The 20,880-nt window shown below is 43.0% G+C and overlaps 1 protein-coding gene and 1 long non-coding RNA gene across 13 annotated transcripts in view; one reads left to right on the top strand and one right to left on the bottom strand.

The window, feature by feature from the left end:
• Nucleotides 1–20,880, bottom strand: part of LOC127046830 (uncharacterized) — a 727,940-nt gene that overhangs the window by 582,977 nt on the left and 124,083 nt on the right. The window lies entirely within an intron of this gene.
• The window catches only part of NRG1 (neuregulin 1), an 834,377-nt gene that overhangs the window by 708,970 nt on the left and 104,527 nt on the right, over nucleotides 1–20,880 (top strand). The window lies entirely within an intron of this gene.

Raw genomic sequence — 20,880 nt, 5'->3', positions numbered from 1 at the left:
AGAACCAGGACTACAACGAGGTTTTGAGAGTCCTAGGCCGTGGGACTATGCTGCTATTTGTTCCTCCTAGTCCTTAAAGTATTGATTTGCCAAGGCAGTTGCTTGCATAGCAGATACTGTTACTTCCTGCATACTGTTAGAACAAGCCCCTTTGAAGAGGCTGTTCCCTGGGTTTCCTTAGAGATATACACTGATTCTGGACCATCGAGTTTTAAAGGGACTCTGCTTCTGAGTACATTGAAGCCTGCAGCTTGTCCTTAATTGTAAAGGGTGGTGGGGGAATGATAGTGATTCACTTCTGAGCTTTTCAAACATTTCTTTAGAAAAATCAGTGGAGTTGAACCAATATTAATAGGGGTTTTCTGATGTTAAAAGCTGAGAGAGAAACTTACTGAAACAAGTATCTTAAGAGAGCATGTCAAAGACACCACCGGGTACTAATTCTCTAAGGCCCAGGCTGTGGCTTGGACTCCAAGCCGTGAAGGAGAGGACAGAAGAGTAGTAGCTCCTGACAGACCACTTTGTGCTTGAGTGTGCAGCAGTAAGCCGGCACTAGCTAGCTTGTACATGCCACGGGTTGCTGTATTCAGAATGTGCTATCACTATTGTAGGCAATGAAGTGATTAAACGTGAGGTATAAGGGCTAGATTGTGAGTGGCCCCTATGCAAATGCATGCAAGGAATAGAGAGGGCTTGGGGCTGCGAGAAGAATGTTATACACCTACAGCATCAGGGGAGCTGCCCTGGGGATAGAATGGCTCAGAGCGACCTCCAGCCCAGGGCTCCACTGATAATGTGCCACTGAGCCATAAACGTGGCTAATCCCTTACAGAACAGAGGCATAGCTGCAAATTCATTTTGTGTGACAACTGTTAGTTAAGGCTACATAACATGCAAAATTCTCAGCGCTACCACCCTTCCTCTACCTAGCTGCCCAAACTCAGAGCCTGCATTACAGGACTTGCAGGGAACTCAGGGTCAGATTCAGCATGGGTTTAAATGAGTGTTTCTTTGGGTGAAGCTGCCTCAGTGGAGGCCGAATTCTGCTCTGAGCTATGCCTATATAGATGTCAGGGTTTCCATTTCTTTATGTGGCTGTCTCAGAGCGTGTCCTGCTAGATGACCTTTACGGTCCCGTCTAATCCTATGATTGTATGATGTGACAAATCTGAGCCTGGGCCTGAAGATCAGAACAACAAATGACACTCTGCTCAGGTTTGAAATCTTCTCTCAAATAGTCATCAAATAGGAAGGGGTTTCCTCCCCAGAATTTGAAATGCCTGGGTCCAAATCCTTCTCCCCCCTTTGCTGGCAAGTGGTGCTGAGAACCAGTAGAACTGGCTTCAGGGGCTTGGCGTTCAGGTGAGCAGTGGCTTCTCAGGCAAGCTGCTGGGTTTTGTCTCCAGGGGCATGGCAGTGGAGGAAACTAGTGCATCAGTCAGTGTGATCAGCGGATTTCAGAGTGGAAATTCACTTGTGACTAATACTGCTTCAAGCAGCATGAATGCTCGCTCTCTGCACCTTCTACCCCTTCAGAGTAATGCTGGGGTGGGGGCAAGGGCAGAGTATTAAAAGTATATTTTTAAATACCAAAGGGAGTTAGGTGTCTAGGCAATTTTAAAAATTGCACTAGGTGCCTATCTGCATCCTTAGACACCTCAAACCTTTAAAAATTTTAGCCCTTAGTAAATGGTGGAAAGGGCCAGTTGTTGCATTGCTCCTGTAGTATCCATGCTGCAAGGGAGAGGGGCTGTGTCCCCCTGCCCACAAGAGCCCTCTCCATTTTGGGAAGAAGAAGTAAGTCAAGGGAACCTCCCATTGTTTCCCAGCAAAGTTTTCCCTTTCCTGCAGGTTCCTTTCTCCCTGCAGCAGGAGGGTTATTGGGGTCGTAGTTCTTCCCTCAGAAGCAAGTCACTGCATTTTTCCCATATCATCTTGTCAGCATTTTGGGTCGAGTCGGGCAGAGTACTCTCAGCTTTCCTGGACTGCAATGGGAATTGAAAGCAGTTTAGCCCTTTGTACGGTCCGGCCCATGATTTGTTCAGCTGTTCTCAAAAACTACTGGTGACTATTGACTAACTGTCTTCCTCAGACATTTAATTAAGATAGCTTCCAAGAAGAGCTATCTGTTTTGTGTATGTTTAAAAAAAAAAGCTGTTAAAAAATAAATGGTCTGATGAACAATCGTGAAAATCTTTTCTAGCCAAATCAGGTTTTTGTTTCTAGCGGCCCTTTAACAATAAGCAATGAAAAGTGGGTCCTAAATTCTGTCCAGATTTAACCCCCAAACTTGCAAGCTGGACAACTCTCACAATTTTACCATGACTTTCAGAATATTAATTGTTTTTTTCTATAGCCCCAGGACCCAGAGTCCTGATGTTATGTGAAAATCTGAACTTTCATTTAAAAATAAAAGTTAGTGTCTAGCTCTCATGACTGCAGACAAAAGCTTGAAAATGTGAGGCTCAAAAAAACCTAATAACAATTAAAAATATCTTAATTTTTTTTAATCTCATGATCTTTATGCTAATATCATTATTTTTAAATGTTAATTTCAGTAAGAGATTTTTATTGATTTCATTGTATAGGAAGTTTCTGTGGCCTGATTATTTTTTTCTTTAAATATTCCTCCTAGATATTTCTAGAAAGTTCTACTTTGCTTGTAGGAAAATATAAACATCCATAGATATTACACACACACATCCCTGGTACTGATGGAAGATCTGGGCGATGTTACAAATGTCTAAAAAAACCTCTAGAACATTTCCAAAACACTTAAGATAATTCAAAAATTATCCCAACCTTCTGGAGCTTTTCCAAAATGAGATCTTTCCCATGGGAAATTACTATTACATCCCTGGCAATAAATAGCCCCTAAAATAACTCAAAGTTGCTGACTTGTGGATTTTGTTTTCCCATCTCTCTCTCTCTCTCTCACACACACACACACATACTCACACAAATATGATGTGCCAGTTCACAGAGAGATTTCTCTCTCCTCCTAAATCCCTCTGTTTCAGGGGAGTAATGGGGGCAAAAGACATATCTGGCTTTAAGACTAAGCTTGATAAGTTTATGGAAGGGATGGTATGATGAGATAGCTTAATTTTGGCAATTGATCTTTGATTATCAGCAGGTAAGTGTGCCCAGTGGTCTGTGATGGGATGTTAGATGGGATGGGATCTGAGTTATTGCAGAGAATTCTTTCTTGAATGCTGGCTGGTGAGTCTTGCCCACATGCTCAGGGTTTAGCTGATCGCCATATTTGGGGTCGGGAAGGAATTTTCCTCCGGGGCAGATTGGCAGAGGCCCTGGAGGTTTTTTGCCTTCTTCAGCAGCGTGGGGCATGGGTCACTTGCTGGTGGATTCTCTGCAGCTTGAGGTCTTCGAACCACAATTTGAAGACTTCAATAACTCAGACATAGGTTAGAGGGTTGTTTTAGGAGTGGATGGATAGGATTCTGTGGCCTGCTTTGTGCAGGAACTCAGACTAGATGATCATATTGGTCCCTTCTGACCCTAAAGTCTATGAGTCTATGAGGTGTCTGGCCTATTCTATGCCGGTCAGGCTAGATTGTCAGAATGGTTGCTTCTGGCCTTCATGATCCAAAGAAAGAGCTTTATCAGCTCCACCTGTTAAACATTGTGTGGTCATTTTTGATGAAAATTAAGCCAAGTTCTCATGATAAACATACTCTTAAAAATAAGCTCATTTTGGTCAATTGCTTCACCTTCAGCTCTTCTAGCATGAGAGTTAAAAGCTTTCCTAGGGCTGTTGGGTCTTGACTCAGTGAAGTAATCTCTCTCCTCCAGAATGGATATGAAGCAGATCACCCACATTAATAAAACTTTCAAACTAAAAAGGAGTGGTGTGAATTACATCCAATTGGGTTCACCCGTCCCTTCTGAGCCAGATTCAAATGTGAATTCCATTTGTGTGAATCCAGAGGAACCCCATTGATGTCAGTGGAGTGATTCCATATGTACACCCGAGTGGCCCTTAATGACCATTACAATAATAAAGATGCAGTGTGATGTCCATAAAGCAAGAGTGGGGAGCTAAATTTTAACCACAAGTTATTATGTTGTTGTGTGTAAGTGCTTCTGGTGGTCAAACTACAATGCCACATGAATGAGAAAACAGGGATTCTCAACCTTTCATAATGTAGACTGTATCTTCCTATTCACAGCCCATAACCTGTGTTCGCAACATTCAGGCCTGCCAGTGTGTGACAAATAACAGAAGTTATGTGTCTTGTTTCGCATCGTGCCATCATTGACAGGTCACATTAAACTTGTTTTAAGGATGTTTTCACACTGTGTGAATCAGATAAACCTGTTTAATGAGGGCTGAGGAGAGGGTCCTCATCTGGGCCTCTCAAACCGTAGGCAGAGCAGGAAATTGAGAGCTAGGACCTGAATTTTCAGGTATAGTGAGCATCCATTGCTCCCATTGTCTTCAGTTGTGGGTTACACGGAACACTCACAACTACACTAACATATTCTTTGACCTCATCTAGTGGCTAATGCATGTGAAGATGGTCACAAGATCGTCCATTCTCTTCCTGCAGGTCCCTGCTTCATTCACTGCAGACCTTATAACGTCTTTACTAGTGAGTTGCTCAGCTTTCTGCCTTACAGCAGAGGAATACTGGATACCAAAATTCCTGAGTTCTGATCTGGCTCTAGGAGCAAAGTGTTGCCTAATGGTTAGTGCAGTGGTTACAGCCAGGATAGTGACACAGCTACAGCAACTACAGGGGAAAGTTTAGGAAAGTGCTTTAATGTATTTTGACCTTTCTTTTAATGTGCATGAATAGCTGGAAATGAGGAGGAGCAGCAGCGTTAAGTGATCGAGTAGCTTTCTGTATATCATCACCATGAACCACCCAGGTCTGAAACTCTCCAAATCAGAACATACATACTCGGAAGAGTGTTAATTGGATTTACATAAACAGATTCCATAAACTGCAGCAATCCGCATCCCCCAAACTAAGAATCCAGTGAGTGATTTTGTTATATAGGGCTAATAATAGGCAGCACACATAGTCCAACACCCATCTGAATTAAAAGCTCCCCACGTTCCAATTCAGACTTAAGATGGGATCATTGGTAAAAGATGTTCTTCCCAATTAAGGCCTTCTAGAAAATGTGATACCTCTTTTTTAGGCATGAAGACATTATCACATTATCCTTTTAGTCTGGATACATTGATTTTATTGGAACTTTTCCATTTAGTCCAAGAGGAAGACCTCTTTAATTTGCCAGTGATTTGTACTGGCAAATTAAACAACACATGCTGACACCGACATCAAATGGTTATAAGTTTGCCTTCTGTTTGGTTGCCTGGAAACTTCTCTGTTATGATGCAGTGCCCTGATTCTTGATTCCCCAAACACAGGAGTTACTCTACTGTTTAAAGTCATGAGCAATGATGCCCAAGGAGGAGATAGATTCGCAAAATTTAACCTCCCTACCCACTGCTTTGTCTTGAAATTGTTATTCATCATCATTAAATACGTAGAAGCTGCACAGGAGTCCTGACCTCGATTGCACCAGCAGGAGACTCTGGGTGTGGAAACATGCAGCATGATGGTTCGCAATGCAACTGAAGGGCAAGAAAAGGAGGCAAAGCATATTCATGTCTTTAGGAAACCAAATAAATTAGCACTCAGACATGCATGTAAAGTGTGGAGACCTGCAGCTAATCTGTGCAAAGACTAAAAAAAATCTAATGCTGAAAAGACTTCCAGAATAGGGCCATTAACTGCTTTCTGGAGCAGTAGGTCTTATATCTGTGTTTGCAGCACTCAGTATTGAACGGTAGAAATGGAGGGCAGGTATACTTGGTCCTGCCTCAGGGCAGGAGGCTGGACTAGAGGACCTCCTGAAGTCCCTAGCTAATCCCTGCATTTCTGTGGTCCTGAAGTAGCTGCTGCCACACACATTTAGGACTGATTGCTCCAGAAAGCCATTAGTGACCTGATTCTGAGAGCCTATGCATCGTCCTCTCATAGAAATTCTACAATTCAGACAAACGTTTGATCACTTTTCAGAGCCTGGTAATTCTAAGGATGTAAGTATTTATTTCACAGGCAAGAGACATGGAATCAGACAGAGATGTTCTCATTAATATTAACAAACAGTTCATTATTCCTTTGGCAAAGCCTTCCTCATTCATCTAGACTTGCTGTTGCCTTTATATGTTTTGCATATTAGTTTGCTTGCCCTAAAAGGCAAGTAGCAAAGAGGCCTGTCAAATTAACTGACCTCTTTCCATGCTCTCCATTGCCTGTTGCCCAGCAGTGAATCACTCCTGCTGTGTGTTAGGTGTTACATCTTTAAAGAACTCCACTGTTAAGGGAAAGGAGAGTTCTTTCAAAAGAATAAGGATGCCAAGGACAAAGTAGGTGTACGAACCGAGCCGTGGGAGAGAGAGAGACCAAAAATGTTTGACACTGAGAACCTCAGACTTTAATGTGTGAATGCACAAAGGCTGTGTGATTTGGGACCCCAGCTTGTCTCTTCCTCAGGAACTGTACTGGCTCTATTGAAAAGGGATGCATTTAAGGAAATGTCAACATGAATAGAGCTGTTCCTTGATGTGTTTCGATCTCCAAAGTGAACTCAGTAAGAGTGATAACTAACCCAGCCTCGAGGCAGACAGGGCCATTGCTCTCAGACAGCCTACATGGTCAGAGTCTAGGACATGGCAGCTCAGAGCATTGCAGTAAACAGCCCCTTTTCATAGGGAGAAATGTTGCACTGAGATATCTACCCTTTGTCTCTCTTGTCTGTTCATACAGTAGGCTCTTCAGGGCAATGTCTGTCTTTCGGTCTGTGTTTGGGGCCATGATCTCAGGCGAGGCCTCCAGGCTGTACTGCAATCAAAATAAGAATAATTGTGGGTATCTAGAAGGAGAAATGATCTGGAGGTAATTGCACTTGTATTCAGGGAACCTCTAAGTGTGGTATGAATTGTAGGATGACTGTACTCTATATATGCTCTTGTCACTTTGAAGGTGAACACAGTTGGTTGCTAGCACCATGAACTGTACAGCCTTGAGTTCCTAGCCCCTCTCTGTGAAAAGCTCATGTTTGCAACTCCCATAAATAAATCCCATGATCATTTTGGAGGGGCTGAGTTTTTTGCCAATACCATCTACTGTTGCAAATGCAATAGTTCAATATACAAGCTCTGATTCTCCAAGGTATGTAGGCACCTAGCTCTCAGTGAGGATCTGAGCCAAAGGGTCTGATTCTCATGTACGCAGAAGGGTCTTAATGCGGCTCTGCCCGCATAAAGGAGCTTCAGTGTAAATGCAGATTCAGGCCAGATGATGTGGATCTGGGGCTGATGGAACAGCTCACCATTTGGTTAAAACTTATAAGGAATATATTTAGCTTCTTCCCTTTTGTATTTAGTTCTGTGAATCAGGACATCTAAGGAAAGGACACTGTAGTCTCTGATCTCAATCAACGAGATTAGAGCACTTGGTCCTGAAAATTGCCATCATCTCTCCTTTCAGTGGGCAGCTGCACAGGAAATTGCCTGCCTGCCTGCAGCAGGAGTCGAGTGGAAGAAGAAACATTAAGCAGGACTCCTTACAACTGAGAAATTCACTCACTGCTTAAGAAATTCCTCCTCCCCCTCTTTGCATCCCACTGTGTTCCCTCCATTGCTATTCCACATTGCTCTGAGTCATCTGCCCTGAGCCTAATGAAGTTAAGAAATTAGTGTGCAGCGTCAAACACAATTAAAGCACTTTTGCAATGTGGCTCCACTCAGTTATTTTTGGCTAGATGTACGTAGCAGGGGCTCCTGCTACATCACCAATCAAAGACTCTCTTCAAAGGTAGACTTGTGCTGGGGAATTAGTCCACTGGCTTTACAAAAACATCTTCGTTTTTGCACCAGCTGACTGGCCAGGGTTGGATTCAGGCGTAGGCTTTATTGGCCAATGCCTAGGGCCCCTCAGCTACTGGAGTCCTGTGATTACATCAGAGTCCCAGCTTTCGTTTAGACAAAAAAAAAGTAGGTTTCTCGTCCTCATGATTGTGAAGAAAAACTTGTAAATGTGACCTGAGTGGAACTACTGTAGTGATGTCTGCAGAGAACCTGGAAAAACAGTTCTGAGAGGGTGAAGTGCCTCATGACTCTCAATAGGATGTTAACTCCAAGACCCGCTACTCTGTGGCAGTTTTACCCCAGCAGAGGATTCTGTGTATGGCAAGTAAAGAGTGTAGGAGGCTCAGCCCAAGCACCCTGGTTGCTGGGTTAACTATGGGAATGCTGTTCCCAAGGAATTACTCCTGGTGGAGGAAATGGGCCTTATCTTCTGCCCCAGGCTTTCCAGGAAGAGAGAGAGGTTGCCCTGCCACCACCACCCCAAGCGGGGTGGAGCTATAGCACCAGACTTGAGTCATGTGTTGTGGTGGTGTCCAGGGCTCCGACTTGCATTAATCTACCCCAGAGACTGGCCAGCTGAGCTGATGATGCCGGCTACAGTCTGGGTGAGCACAAATGCACTTCCCCCTCCCCCAGGCCTGTCACCTGTTGCCATCCTGCTCTCCCCAGCCTGAGGCCTGTCCCCTTGTGGAGCCTTTGCACCAGCATCCTTGCTCACATCTCATCAGGTGGCATGGAGTCAGAAACGAGTGTAGGAGAAATAAGGATGGTGGCAGGAGAGGATAAATGCGTAGAAAACCCTGGAACAGCCTTCCCAGGAGTAAATATCAAGAAAGGAGAAGAAGACTAAGGAATAAGGTAGCAATAACTGGAGCAGTGGAGATTTAAGTACAATCTTCCACTCTCTTAGTATCCCCTGGCTTTCATTTTGAAGGGAGGAGGTGTGGGCTGGGGAGTTGCATGGCTGTGACGATGGAAAAAGATTTGGCATCCTCTCAGTTCCTTCTCTCCTCCTATGCACAGCTGCATGACCCCACACCACGAGCATGGATTCCAGATTTTCCCTTTGAAAATCTGTTCAAGCATTGTTGGGCTTCATCTTAAGGCTTGGGCTTTTTGCTGACAGTCAGTGCTGTGTGTCGCCTGGCAGTCAACGTAATGAAGACTCGCAAGCAAGGGAGGGGCAGGGGTCTGGGGGAGGCACTGAGAGTACTTAGAAATTTCACGATTTTGTTGTTGTGCTATTTAGAAACAAGCCCGTCTGCCTGCAAAATAAAGTCTTGTAGAAATTGCTTCTGGGCTATCTTGTTTTGCAGTTCACTTTATTCTGAGACTAAGGTGACCATATGAGGTTGTTGACATCTTCATGATATTTAGAGAGAAGTTTTCTTTATTTCAGTGCTTCAGCACATTCCATAGCTTGAAGCCCCTCCCCCCCTGCATGGCAGGTTGACGTTTTGGGTAAAGCCAACAGGACAGAGCCTGTTTGTATGCCCGCAGCCCTACCAGGGGTCGACTAGTTGTGGGCTGTGTTATAGTTGCTCATTTCAGGATGGAAGTTCTGTGCCTTTCTGCAATGGGCAAAACACAGACTCCAATTAAAAGGAAACTGGGAAACTGAACAGCGTTAGTAATAAAAATCAAATGCCATAATCATGTTACTGTATGTTCTTCACTGGTGCTGTTTGTGGCATTGCATTTTGGAACATAGGGACTTAACTCCCAGCGTGAATGAAGAAATATTTCATGAATATTTATGGTAAAGTGTTTGAAAGACCTAGTAAGTCAAAACCAGCTTAGTCATGAGTGAAATAATCTTGTAACACTCTGTTAGCTGGCTAATGCCCTGTTTCTGGTGTGCGACTCTACTCTTTCCTGTTGTCTGCTCGGTTTTTGTTTTAAACGGAAGCTGATATACTGCAGAGATACCTACAGCAGAAGGGTGTGTTGTCACTTGGAGTTTTTCAATGACAGTTGTCATGGGGAGGCAGCAAGTGCTGTTTCCCAGATGTGTACCACTTTTGTTGTTAGACCAGCAAAATAAGATGATATAAATTCTGCATTGCTGCGATGCCTACAAAAACTTGACAATAGCTAGGCAGTGGGTGTGCTGAAATCACTGCTTATTATATTAACCAGTATTGCGCATTGTTTTCTAGAGGTCCCATGTCAGTCTGTCACCATCTGTTGTCTCTAGTCTTATTTGTAGATTGTCAGCACTTTGGGACAGGAACAGTCTTTTTGTCTGTACAGCGCCTAGCACAATAGAGTCCTGTCCGTGCCTAAAGCTCTTCAATGCTCTTCTAATACAAATAAATAATAGAAGAATATGTTTGGAATTTTGCCATATGTCATTTATGTAATAAGAATTATTTCAGAATAAACACCACCACATTCAGTACTTTGCAAAGTCTTAAGCACAACACAGAGGGGTGTGTGTGTGTGTGTGTGTGTGTGTGTGTGTGTGTGTGTGTGTGTGTGTGTGTGTGTGTGTGTGTAACCTGTAAATTGGTTCAAAAGAACACATAGTTTTGGTCAAATATACACTAAAATTGAGAGGCAATTGGGCACATCCTTGGCTGTTGTAAATTTTCATCACTCCATCAATGGAGCAATGACAGTTTATACCAGCTGAGGATCTGCTCCATCTGAAACTAAAATGTACCACAATGGGCCATACTCTCCCCTCCCAGCACTGTACGTCTAGAATAACGCCATGGAAGTCAGTGGAGTAACACCACTGTAATTTAGGAGTAAGTGAGATTACAGTCAGAGCCACTGTCTTCACCCACTGTGGTGACAATATAATTCTATGCAAGAGGAAATCTTACTCATTAACTTTTGGAGGGCTTGGGTTGAAGACAACTCTGATTTGAAGGTTCAATGTTTGGATATTAAAACTAATGCTGTTTATGTGTATTTTAGCATTTCTGGACAATATCTATATACAGAATCCTATTTTATGTAATTTCTAAATTATTCTGACCACTTAACTACATCTGATGTTGTTCAGAAGAGCACAATATCAATTTTCATACTAGTTCACTGACCTTTTCATTGCTTTCTGCCAATTTGTGTAACACTGAAGTATATGTGTTCATATAAACTGCCATAAAACAAAGTACAGTACAATTGTGTTATACTGTGCCAGTGTTATAATGTTAGCATTTAGGTCAGTGGACATTAGTTCCAGCTAGAGGAGTTAGTTCTCATCCATTCATCCCATGCTGTATCACTTCTGAATATTATATATAATGTCTATTGGGTGGTTTTCTTAATAAAGTAGTGTCAGTGTTTTACATATGATTGTTGAGCATCACGTGGCATGTAGCATAGGATGGCGTTACCAGCAACAGTTGTCATTGTATGGTATAACAGTACAAGCCTTTTTCCTGGCTTTAAAAAATTATATAATTTTTTAGCACAGCCCCCAGAGCCATGACACAGTGAGGTCTTGCTGTTATATGATTATGGAATTGTCAGTGGATTTCAATGTTGTGAAACATCACAATGTAAGAAAAAATATCATTGGGTGAGTCAGTGCTAGGCTTTAGAGACTGAGTCTCATTGCAAACTTCATAGCATTTCTCCCCGTTTCTCTAAGCAGGGGGAGGCAGATGGGGGTGATGAAGGCATTTGTGAGGGGAAAGAAGAAAATCACAGTTGGATCGAACTTTGAACACTACACTGAGAGATGCAGCATGACCAAGAATTCCTGGTGATCAAGAATTTGTGTGCACATATGGATATTCAGTCTGTCTGAAAACTAGGCTGTCTGCAGGTTTTACAGAAACCTGCTTTTCCACAAGAGAAGAGAAGCCTGCTTGTCTCATCCACCGAGATGTGTTCCCCTCTGTTCCCACCTGTCCTGTCCCATCCTCACCACACACACACATTCTTCTGACTTTTGTTTGCCTCTGATTAGACTGTCACAGAAGCAACCTCCATCCAATCCAATCTAAGAGCCTGGTTCTCATGTACATTAAGGCCCGCTCAGGGTACTCTGACCATGTAAAGAGGCCTAGGGGTAAATGAGAATCAGCCCCTCAATCTTTATAGTAAGGTACCTGAATTGATACAGTGCTGTCACTCCTGCTCAATAGCCAGAGATTTACAGTGTCACACACACACACACACACACACACACACACACACACACACACACACACACACACACACACACACACACACACACACACACACACACACACACACACACAGAGACAGACAGAATCTGGACTGTATTGTCTGCTGCTGACTCACCACTTGCTGCAGCACTGAGAGTGGGTGAATGTGTTTGAAAATATACTGACAGCTAATATTTCCTCCAAAAAAGTCTTCAATTAAAATGTGGACCGAATAGCAATGAGGCAGAAGAACCTGGCTGCCTCATCAATCTCTAACTGATGGGTTTCACGCAGGTAACCTGCTGCAAAAGCTGGGTGTTCTAAGACACCGAGGAGTGGGTTGTTTTTCAAAGTCTTGAGTATAATCGAGTCGATTGCCTGTTTCTTTTCTTTTAAGCTTTGACAGAACACCCTCTGCTGTTTGTTTTACTGAGAGATGTTTTTTCTCTACCAAAAAAACCAGCTTTGTCCAAAGACTCAGCTTTTGTTGGGCCACAACTTCTCAGAGCAGCTCTGTACCAACAGCTGTCATGCTGTACTCCCAAACCGCTGTAGACACCTGAGCCTTAGTCATTGTCACGTGTCTTCATTTCAGCCCCACACACTCGGTGAAAAGCAGAAAAGATGTATTACTGTGGCTTCCAAACAGCAGTCAGGTTGCTCTGTAATTGAAGCTTTGCTCACCCTTTCTCCTGCTGGCGCGGTCAGTCGTGCTCATCCCCTATTGGAGTAGACATTGCATGCTTTTCCAGTGTGCTGCCCCCGGGGGCTGCTGGAAACATTGCAGTGGGAGTTCAACACCTTGGAGGATCTGGGCGACAGAGCCTGTCAGAGTGCACTGCCCCTCACTGCAGGTTTGGTAGCAATAACACAACTTAGTCCTGAGTAAGCAAAGTGAGATTTTTTTATTTCCTGCTATAGTCAACTTGAGTCTACGATAAGGAAAAGGAAGCCCCCATATTGATTCTTCTCTTGTCAACTCAGATCAGTTGTGAACATTTTCCCCTGAGGAGAAACCTAATAAATGTTGTGTGTACAATGGGCAGTTGCTTTTGTCAGTGATCAGTCAGGCAAAGCTGCTTTTCCTAAAGGGACCCTCAGAATCTCTGCCCAAGAGGATTTTTATAGAAATAAGATAATTTTAAAGGATTGAAAAGAGAGGGTAGACAGAGCTTTAGGATAGCAAGTCTGGGCTGGTTAGTGCTAAGGTCAGGATAGCCTGGAACAGGATTTGTTTTGGTTTGCTTTGCTTTTTTATTTAAGAACTTATTGTGGCACTTTCTTTCTGAGCAGCGGCTCTCGCATCAGCCTAAGGATGCAAACAGAGCTGCTCCATAGTTGGAGCAATCTACACGGATCCCAGAGGGCTGGATAAGCATTTCAGGAGGGCAGTGTTTAGGAAAAGCATCAGGAAATGAAAGGAGGTCAAATTGTGAGGAGTACTGGAGGAAATGGGTTGAGTTACTTAGCAGCTGAAGCATTATGCTGACTAAGAGCAATTAAATGTTAACTCAGGTTGGTTCCTGTCTACACTGCAAACCAGCACTAGCTGCATGAAACATGGTGATAATGCTGCAGCAAGATTCAGAAGAAAAAGAAAAGCACCATTTGAAGGAAAGTAAAAGAAGTAGATGGTTTGATCAAAAGCTCATTGAAGTAAAACAGGGTGAAATTCTGGCTCGATAAAACTTCCATTGACTTTTATAATTGACTTTATTGTGGTCAGGATTTTACCTTCAGTGTTTCCACTGGCTTCAAGGGCTTTGGATTAGTCCTATGCTGAGAAGATAGCCTGGATGGACTATCACCACAAAATATCTGGATTTCCAGACAAAGCTCCCATGGCAAAAATGGAACAGGCTGAAGCTAGCAATGGATCTTAATAGTATACAGAGCTAACCTGGGGGACAGAAATAAAAAATGAGTCACATTTATTTTGTTCCTAGACTGGTGAAAGGTCAGGAAGTGAGCAGGACATTGTTGCCCAGAACAAGGCCAAGTACTGTGCCCTTAGACAATAATAGCGGGAAGGGAGATATATTTCATACATAAACCTCAAGAAGAGCCAATAGATGCATGTTCATAAAGCAGCAAGGCTTTTGACACAGTCCCAGGTGACATTTTGATAAGGAAGCTGGAGAAAAGCAGGCTTGGAAGCATACCATTAAGTGGATATATAATTGGTTAAACAACCACAAACAAACAGTAACCATTAATAGAATGATATCACTTTGGAAGGAGGTCTCAAGTGGGGTTCCACAGGGATCTGTTCTGGGTCCAGTATTATTTAACATCTTCATTAATGACCTGAATGTCGGAATAGAGAGCACACTGATCAAATCTGCAGATGAAACAAAGGGGCGAGCGGGGTGGAGGAAGGGTTGCCAACCCTTTGGAGGATAGAGCTAAGATTCAGAGGGATCTTGATACAATTCAACTAAGACAAATATGAGGTGCTACACTTAGGAAAGAAAAAACAAATACCCAAATACAGAACGGGGGATAATGGCTTGGCAGCAGCACTGCTGAGAAGGAACCGGGAGCGATGGTGGATCACAGCCTCAACATGAGTCAGCAATGTGATGCCGTTGCAAAAAAAAGCCAGTGCAGTTTTAGGTTTCATTAACAGAGGCATTGCATGCAAGCCACAAAAGGTGATAATACCACAGTGCTCGGTGCCAGTTAGGCCTGAGCTGGATTACTGTGTCCAGATTTGATCACCAGTGTATAGAAAGGATGTAGAGAAACTGGGAAGGATCTAGAGGTGAGTGACAAAGATGATTAAAAGGATGGAATGCAAGCCATATGCACAAAGGCTGAAGGAACAGGGTATGTTTAGTTTGAAAAAGAGGAGATTAAGAGGGGACATGATAGCCATCTTCAAATACTTGAAAGGCTGCCATAAAAAGAATGGAGAAAAGTTGTTTTTTCTTGCCACAAAGGGCAGGACAAGAGGCAATGGGTTCAAACTATCACATAGCAGATTTAGATTAAATTTTAGGAAACACTTCCTAACTGTAAGAACAGTGGGACAGTAGAACAGACTGCCTAGGGAGGTTTTCAAAAGGAGTCTGGATAGCCATCTGTCTGGGATAGTTGAGATGCAACAAAGCCTGCATCTTGGCCGGGGGTTAGACTTGATGACCCTTGCGGTCCCTTCTAAACCTATGATTCTGTGTTACCAAACTGAAATGTTTATCATCTTCATGCAACTTTGGAGCTATCAGCTATGAATCAGAAAGAGAATTGGATGTGGCAGAGAGAAGAATTTAAGTGTAGCAAGACTGACCCTGAGTAAATACCTCCAAATAAGAAGGCTGGCCGAGCTGCCGCAGGACTGAAAAACTAAAGGCCCTGGAGAGGTTCAGATTCCACCAAAGGAGCACCAGAGGCAGTGGAAAGATACACCATCGCAGAGCATGGGTAGTATAATTCAGTGAACCTACAGCATATGAAAGTTGGAATCACAACTGCCCAGCATATGGGCAAAGGTACATTAAGACCTTTTTAAATATTGCTGACCACAAATAAAACAGTACATGCAGTTATGGATGATGCAGGAGACCTTGAAGGATACAAGAAAATCCTAAGAGTGATCTGAGAAGCCATGGGACTCAAAAGATCGATGTGCTAAAGGAGAATGACAACTATCCACAGCTAAATTCACAGCTATGCTACTTAATCAATGACCGATTCAGTGCCAACTTAACAGCAAGATCATCTGCATCATGTTACCTTGCAACCACCATGAGCAGAAAGACCTCTCTGAATAAATGCAATTATGTGCTGGTGATGTATAAAAGCACCCTAAGGTTTACTGCAAGGTAAAACTAAAACTAAACAAAACAAAATAACCAGTAAATTATATCACCTGAGCTCCATTGATTTCAGCAAAGTTATACCCACCTACACCAGTAGTGAATGTTGCTTCTGGAGAGTAAGATGAAGATGGACAAAAACACCTACATGTGTCTAGTGAAACTATGAACTATGAATATCATGACGAAGCATCTGTTTTGTGCATCTAAGTTACTACAGTACTTCCTATTAAGACTCCAGTAGAAGGAAATGGAAATCTATTACTGTCAAAAAATCATTAAAGGAGGAAGCCAGTATTCTGAGCAGAGAAGGATTAAGGGGTCAGCAGGGAAGGCTCAAGTCCCATCAGCATTTCCTTCTCCATTGGATGATGTCAATGAATGCATCAGAGCACGTAAAGAGGGTGTAATGCTGCAAGCAGTGAAGGTACTAAGATTCCAGAGACATCCAAAGCACAAAGGTTTAAATACCCGAAGAGACAGCTAAGCATCCTCAAACTGTGCCCGAGATGGGATGGGATCTTGTTCCCAGAGGACTGTGCAATATCCCCAGCAGATTTAAGGATTAATATCACAAGGAGGATGTGCATCTGTTCAAAGCCAGAGAGCAGATCTGCTGTCTTGGCACTAGTGCGTAGTTGACAGCCTCTAAAGAAAAAAGTGCCTAGCACATGATTTGTGCTAGATAAATAAATAAAACTAATAATGGCACAACACATGAAGACTAGAATGACCAAGAGAAAGTCACTACAATTCCACAGAATGTAAAGCCAATTCAGGGGAAGAGGTAAGAAAGAATCTGTGCACATACAATTATTAAAGCCACAGTTGCTTATCAAAGTCAGTTTCGAAATAGCTTGAATACATTCAAGTAGAAACCTCCATCAGAAACTGAAGGTACTTTGGTGGTTTTTTTGCTGTTTATGGCAAATGCATTCTGCTCAAACAAAGAGTAAAACTGATCTGAAAAACTGCTTAGAGCAGGGGTTGTCAAACTTCATTGCACCGTGACCCGCTTCTGACAACAAAAATTCCTACATCATCCCAGGAGGGGGGACTGAAGCCTGAGCCCCTCCACCCCGGGTGCGGGGCCAAATCCTGAGCCCTGCCACTCAGGGCTTGAAGCCCTCTGGCTTTAGCTTTAGCCTCAATTCCATTAAAACAGGGTCGTGACCCATTTGGGGGTCCTGACCCACAGTTTAAGAACCACTGGCTTAGAGGAAAATGGGAGATAGGGCACTTTGTCCTTCTCTGAGCACTCACAGAATAATAGGAACAAGGAATTGGCAGCAAAGACTGTCAAAATATAAATTAGAATGCTTACAAAAAACAAGGCAGGGTTCCTTGTTTGGTTGTGATGATAACACATTCGCAAGGGCAGCATCCTAGTAGAAAAGCTGATAATAAAATGAGAGAGAGAGAATGCTATTCCCAATGGTGAGTGACTGTTTGCAACCACCTGGGGAACAGTGTGGGGGAAAAAGGCGGCAGGTGACCCACTTTCAGCAAAAGTCAAAGGAATTTATACCAATTAAAAATGAAGGACTAGACCTGTTCTCATGGTGAAAAATGGCAATAGTCCAAGATCAGAAAGGATGCAAGACATGAGGTAATTCTGCACTTTTGGGAGCGATGGAGATGAAACTGAAAGTACCATGCACCTGTGAAGCAGTGTCAGACAGCTTCAGCGCATGGTTCGGAAAGATTGATGACAGGATGTGGCCGAATGGGAATACACCAGCGATGTGGAAGTGCAGTGAAAAAGGCCTGATGCAATGTCCATTGAAGCCAGTGGAAAGACTCCCGTTGACTTCAATGAGCATTGGATCGGGTCCCAAGGTAGGAGAGAGGACTACAAGGAAATGTGTCGGTAGGAAGAAGGCAGTGAGGATCATGGTAAAGAAGGGATTGTCGCCAGATGTGGAAAAGAAAACAAGAACAGAAGCTTGCGCTGGAGACTGGCTATTTAGGGTCCCATACAACAATGGACTAACAATAAAGCCCAGCATCCAACACTATGCCATGTGTTAGACCAGGAGTAGGCAACCTGTGGCACGGGTGCCAAAGGCGGCACGCGAGCTGATTTTCAGTGGCACTCACGCTGCTGGGTCCTGGCCACCGGTCTGGGGGGCTCTGTGTTTTCAATTAATTTTAAATGAAGCTTCTTAAACATTTTTAAAGCCTTATTTACTTCACATAGAACAATAGTTTAGTTATATATTATAGACTTATAGAAAGAGACTGTCTAAAAATGTTAACATGTATTACCAGCACACGAAAGCTTAAATTAGAGTGAATAAATGAAGATTCGGCACACCACTTCTGAAAGGTTGCCAATCCCCGTGTTAGACAACTCTTTTACTTCGCATAACCCCTCACTGCCACAAGCCCATACAGAGGCTGTAAACCGAAAAACACGAATGTTTATGGCTCACAAAGGGAGGTAAATGTTTCAAAGAAACACCAAGAAGTGAAAATAGGTTAGAGGGGACGTTGTAGGTTAGAGGAAGGGAGAACTTGGAAGCTCTGACTTGGGTTATATGCAGCTGTGTAGCATTATGCTGGACACATTGTAACAATATACTGTAGTTACTGACCTGCTTAAATTTAGAATTTATGTGTATCCTTGGATTTTGGTATACCAAAAAGAATGATTATCCATATGCTCTGAAGGTTTGGGTTTCTATTGCAACGTGACTCAAGGTGCACACAATAATAATTTTGTTTGTTTATCAACTGATTGTCCTTAAAGAAAAGCTCCACTGCTTTTTACTTCGTTCGTAGTTTATTGTCTTTAAACCGCACTCACCATCGCAGGGTTATAACACTCGAATCTGAAACACAACATGTGCGTTGTGTCCCAGATGTCTTCTAAGAAAGCATTCTGCAGCCAAAGAAAGCAGGATAGCATACTGAATACACACAGGGACCTGATATTACTGAAAACATCTGCACAGCCGGTCCAACAAAATGTGAACATGCTATTTGTAAAGTGGTTCTTTTTAACCAAACTGTAGTGTTTTTAAATACTTCTCTGTGATAAGATCTTTCACCTCCCTCTGTTTTTTAAATGGCTCCATTTCTTGTTGGTTTTGTCATTTTGCAGATAACGCTTATTTTAGGGGAAGAAAAAGAGACTAGGGTGTTCATGGTCTGTTCTCTTTATTGGTTGCATCAACTCGATGAGATGTAAATTGCATTTGGTTTCTGCCTGGAAACAGCACAAAATCTGAACAGCAACTACGTCTAGGTTTGGTTTTAGGATTAGACAGTTCTTGAGCCACTCCTCTTTCTGTTGATACTGCATGTGTGTTTGGTGCAGTAGGGGAAAACCCATAATGATTTTTGTACTGTCTTTTACTGGCTAAACTATTATTCAGCTATATGCCTAAAATCATACGTTACTGTAGAACTGTAAAACATGTAAGTAGGTATGACTATAACCATGTGTACTTTCTCTCCCAACACTGCCAAAATGATTATGAGTCTATAGTGAACAATGGTTAAGAATTTTTTTTAAAAAAAAAAAGCACATTTACTTCTGTAGGGTATTTGCCTTTAACTATTCTATAAGTGTAACACATTCTATAGGTGCTTCTGTTCATTGCACTTCCCCAGTGCTTCTAAAGACTTTCTCATTGAAATAGGCTTAGTGCTCTCAATTACAGCTTCTCAGTTGGGGTACATGCAACCTGACCAGCGTGCCTCTAGGAGCCATAATTCCATACACACACCCACCAAAAAATAGAAATATAATGGTAAATTATAATATAGAGGTATTCATTACTTAAATTTATTTACTTTATATATGTCACCCACTGTATTATTGCAGTGACCCTAGATCATAGGTCATAGCTCCAATTAAAAGCCTGGCAGTCAATAAGAGAGAGTGCTGAGGTCTCTGCCTAAATTTTCAAAAGGGGATTGTGATTTGTGATGCCTTACTTGAGATGCCTCTAAGGGCCCTGATTTTCAGAATATGTGTGCTCAGCGCTTTTTGAAAGTCAGGCCCCTTCAGCCTGTCTCAGGCTGGGTGGTCATTGAGGAAATAATTTTTGCAAATGTAAGTATCTGTCTCTAAAAGCAGCAAAGAATCCTGTGGCACCTTATAGACTAACAGACGTTTTAGAGCATGAGCTTTCGTGGGTGAATACCCACTTCCTCAGATGCATGTAATGGAAATTTCCAGGGGCAGGTATATATATGCTAGCAAGCAAGCTACAGATAACGAGGTCAGTTCAATCAGGGAGGATGAGGCCCTGTTCTAGCAGTTGAGGTGTGAAAACCAAGAGAGGAGAAACTGGTTCTGTAATTGGCAAGCCATTCACAGTCTTTGTTCAATCCTGAGCTGATGGTGTCAAATTTGCAGATGAACTGAAGCTCAGCAGTTTCTCTTTGAAGTCTGGTCCTGAAGTTTTTTTGCTGCAGGATGGCCACCTTAAGGTCTGCTATAGTGTGGCCAGGGAGGTTGAAGTGCTCTCCTACAGGTTTTTGTATATTGCCATTCCTAATGTCTGATTTGTGTCCATTTATCCTTTTCCGTAGAGACTGTCCAGTTTGGCCGATGTACATAGCAGAGGGGCATTGCTGGCATATGATGGCGTATATTACATTGGTGGATGTGCAGGTGAATGAACCGGTGATGGTGTGGCTGATCTGGTTAGGTCCTGTGGTGGTGTCGCTGGTGTAGATATGTGGGCAGAGTTGGCATCGAGGTTTGTTGCATGGATTGGTTCCTGAGCTAGAGTTATTATGGTGCGGTGTGCAGTTACTGGTGAGAATATGTTTCAGGTTGGCAGGTTGTCTGTGGGCAAGGACTGGCCTGCCACCCAAGGCCTGTGAAAGTGTGGGATCATTGTCCAGGATGGGTTGTAGATCCTTGATGATGCGTTGGAGGGGTTTTAGCTGGGGGCTGTATGTGATGGCCAGTGGAGTCCTGTTGGTTTCTTTCTTGGGTTTGTCTTGCAGTAGGAGGCTTCTGGGTACACGTCTGGCTCTTTTGATCTGTTTCCTTATTTCCTCGTGC

Source organism: Gopherus flavomarginatus, chromosome 3, assembly GCF_025201925.1.
Source record: "Gopherus flavomarginatus isolate rGopFla2 chromosome 3, rGopFla2.mat.asm, whole genome shotgun sequence".
Lineage (NCBI taxonomy): Eukaryota > Metazoa > Chordata > Testudines > Testudinidae > Gopherus > Gopherus flavomarginatus.
The sequence above is the reverse complement of the archived record's forward strand: the minus strand, read 5'-3'. Positions and strand labels throughout refer to the sequence as shown.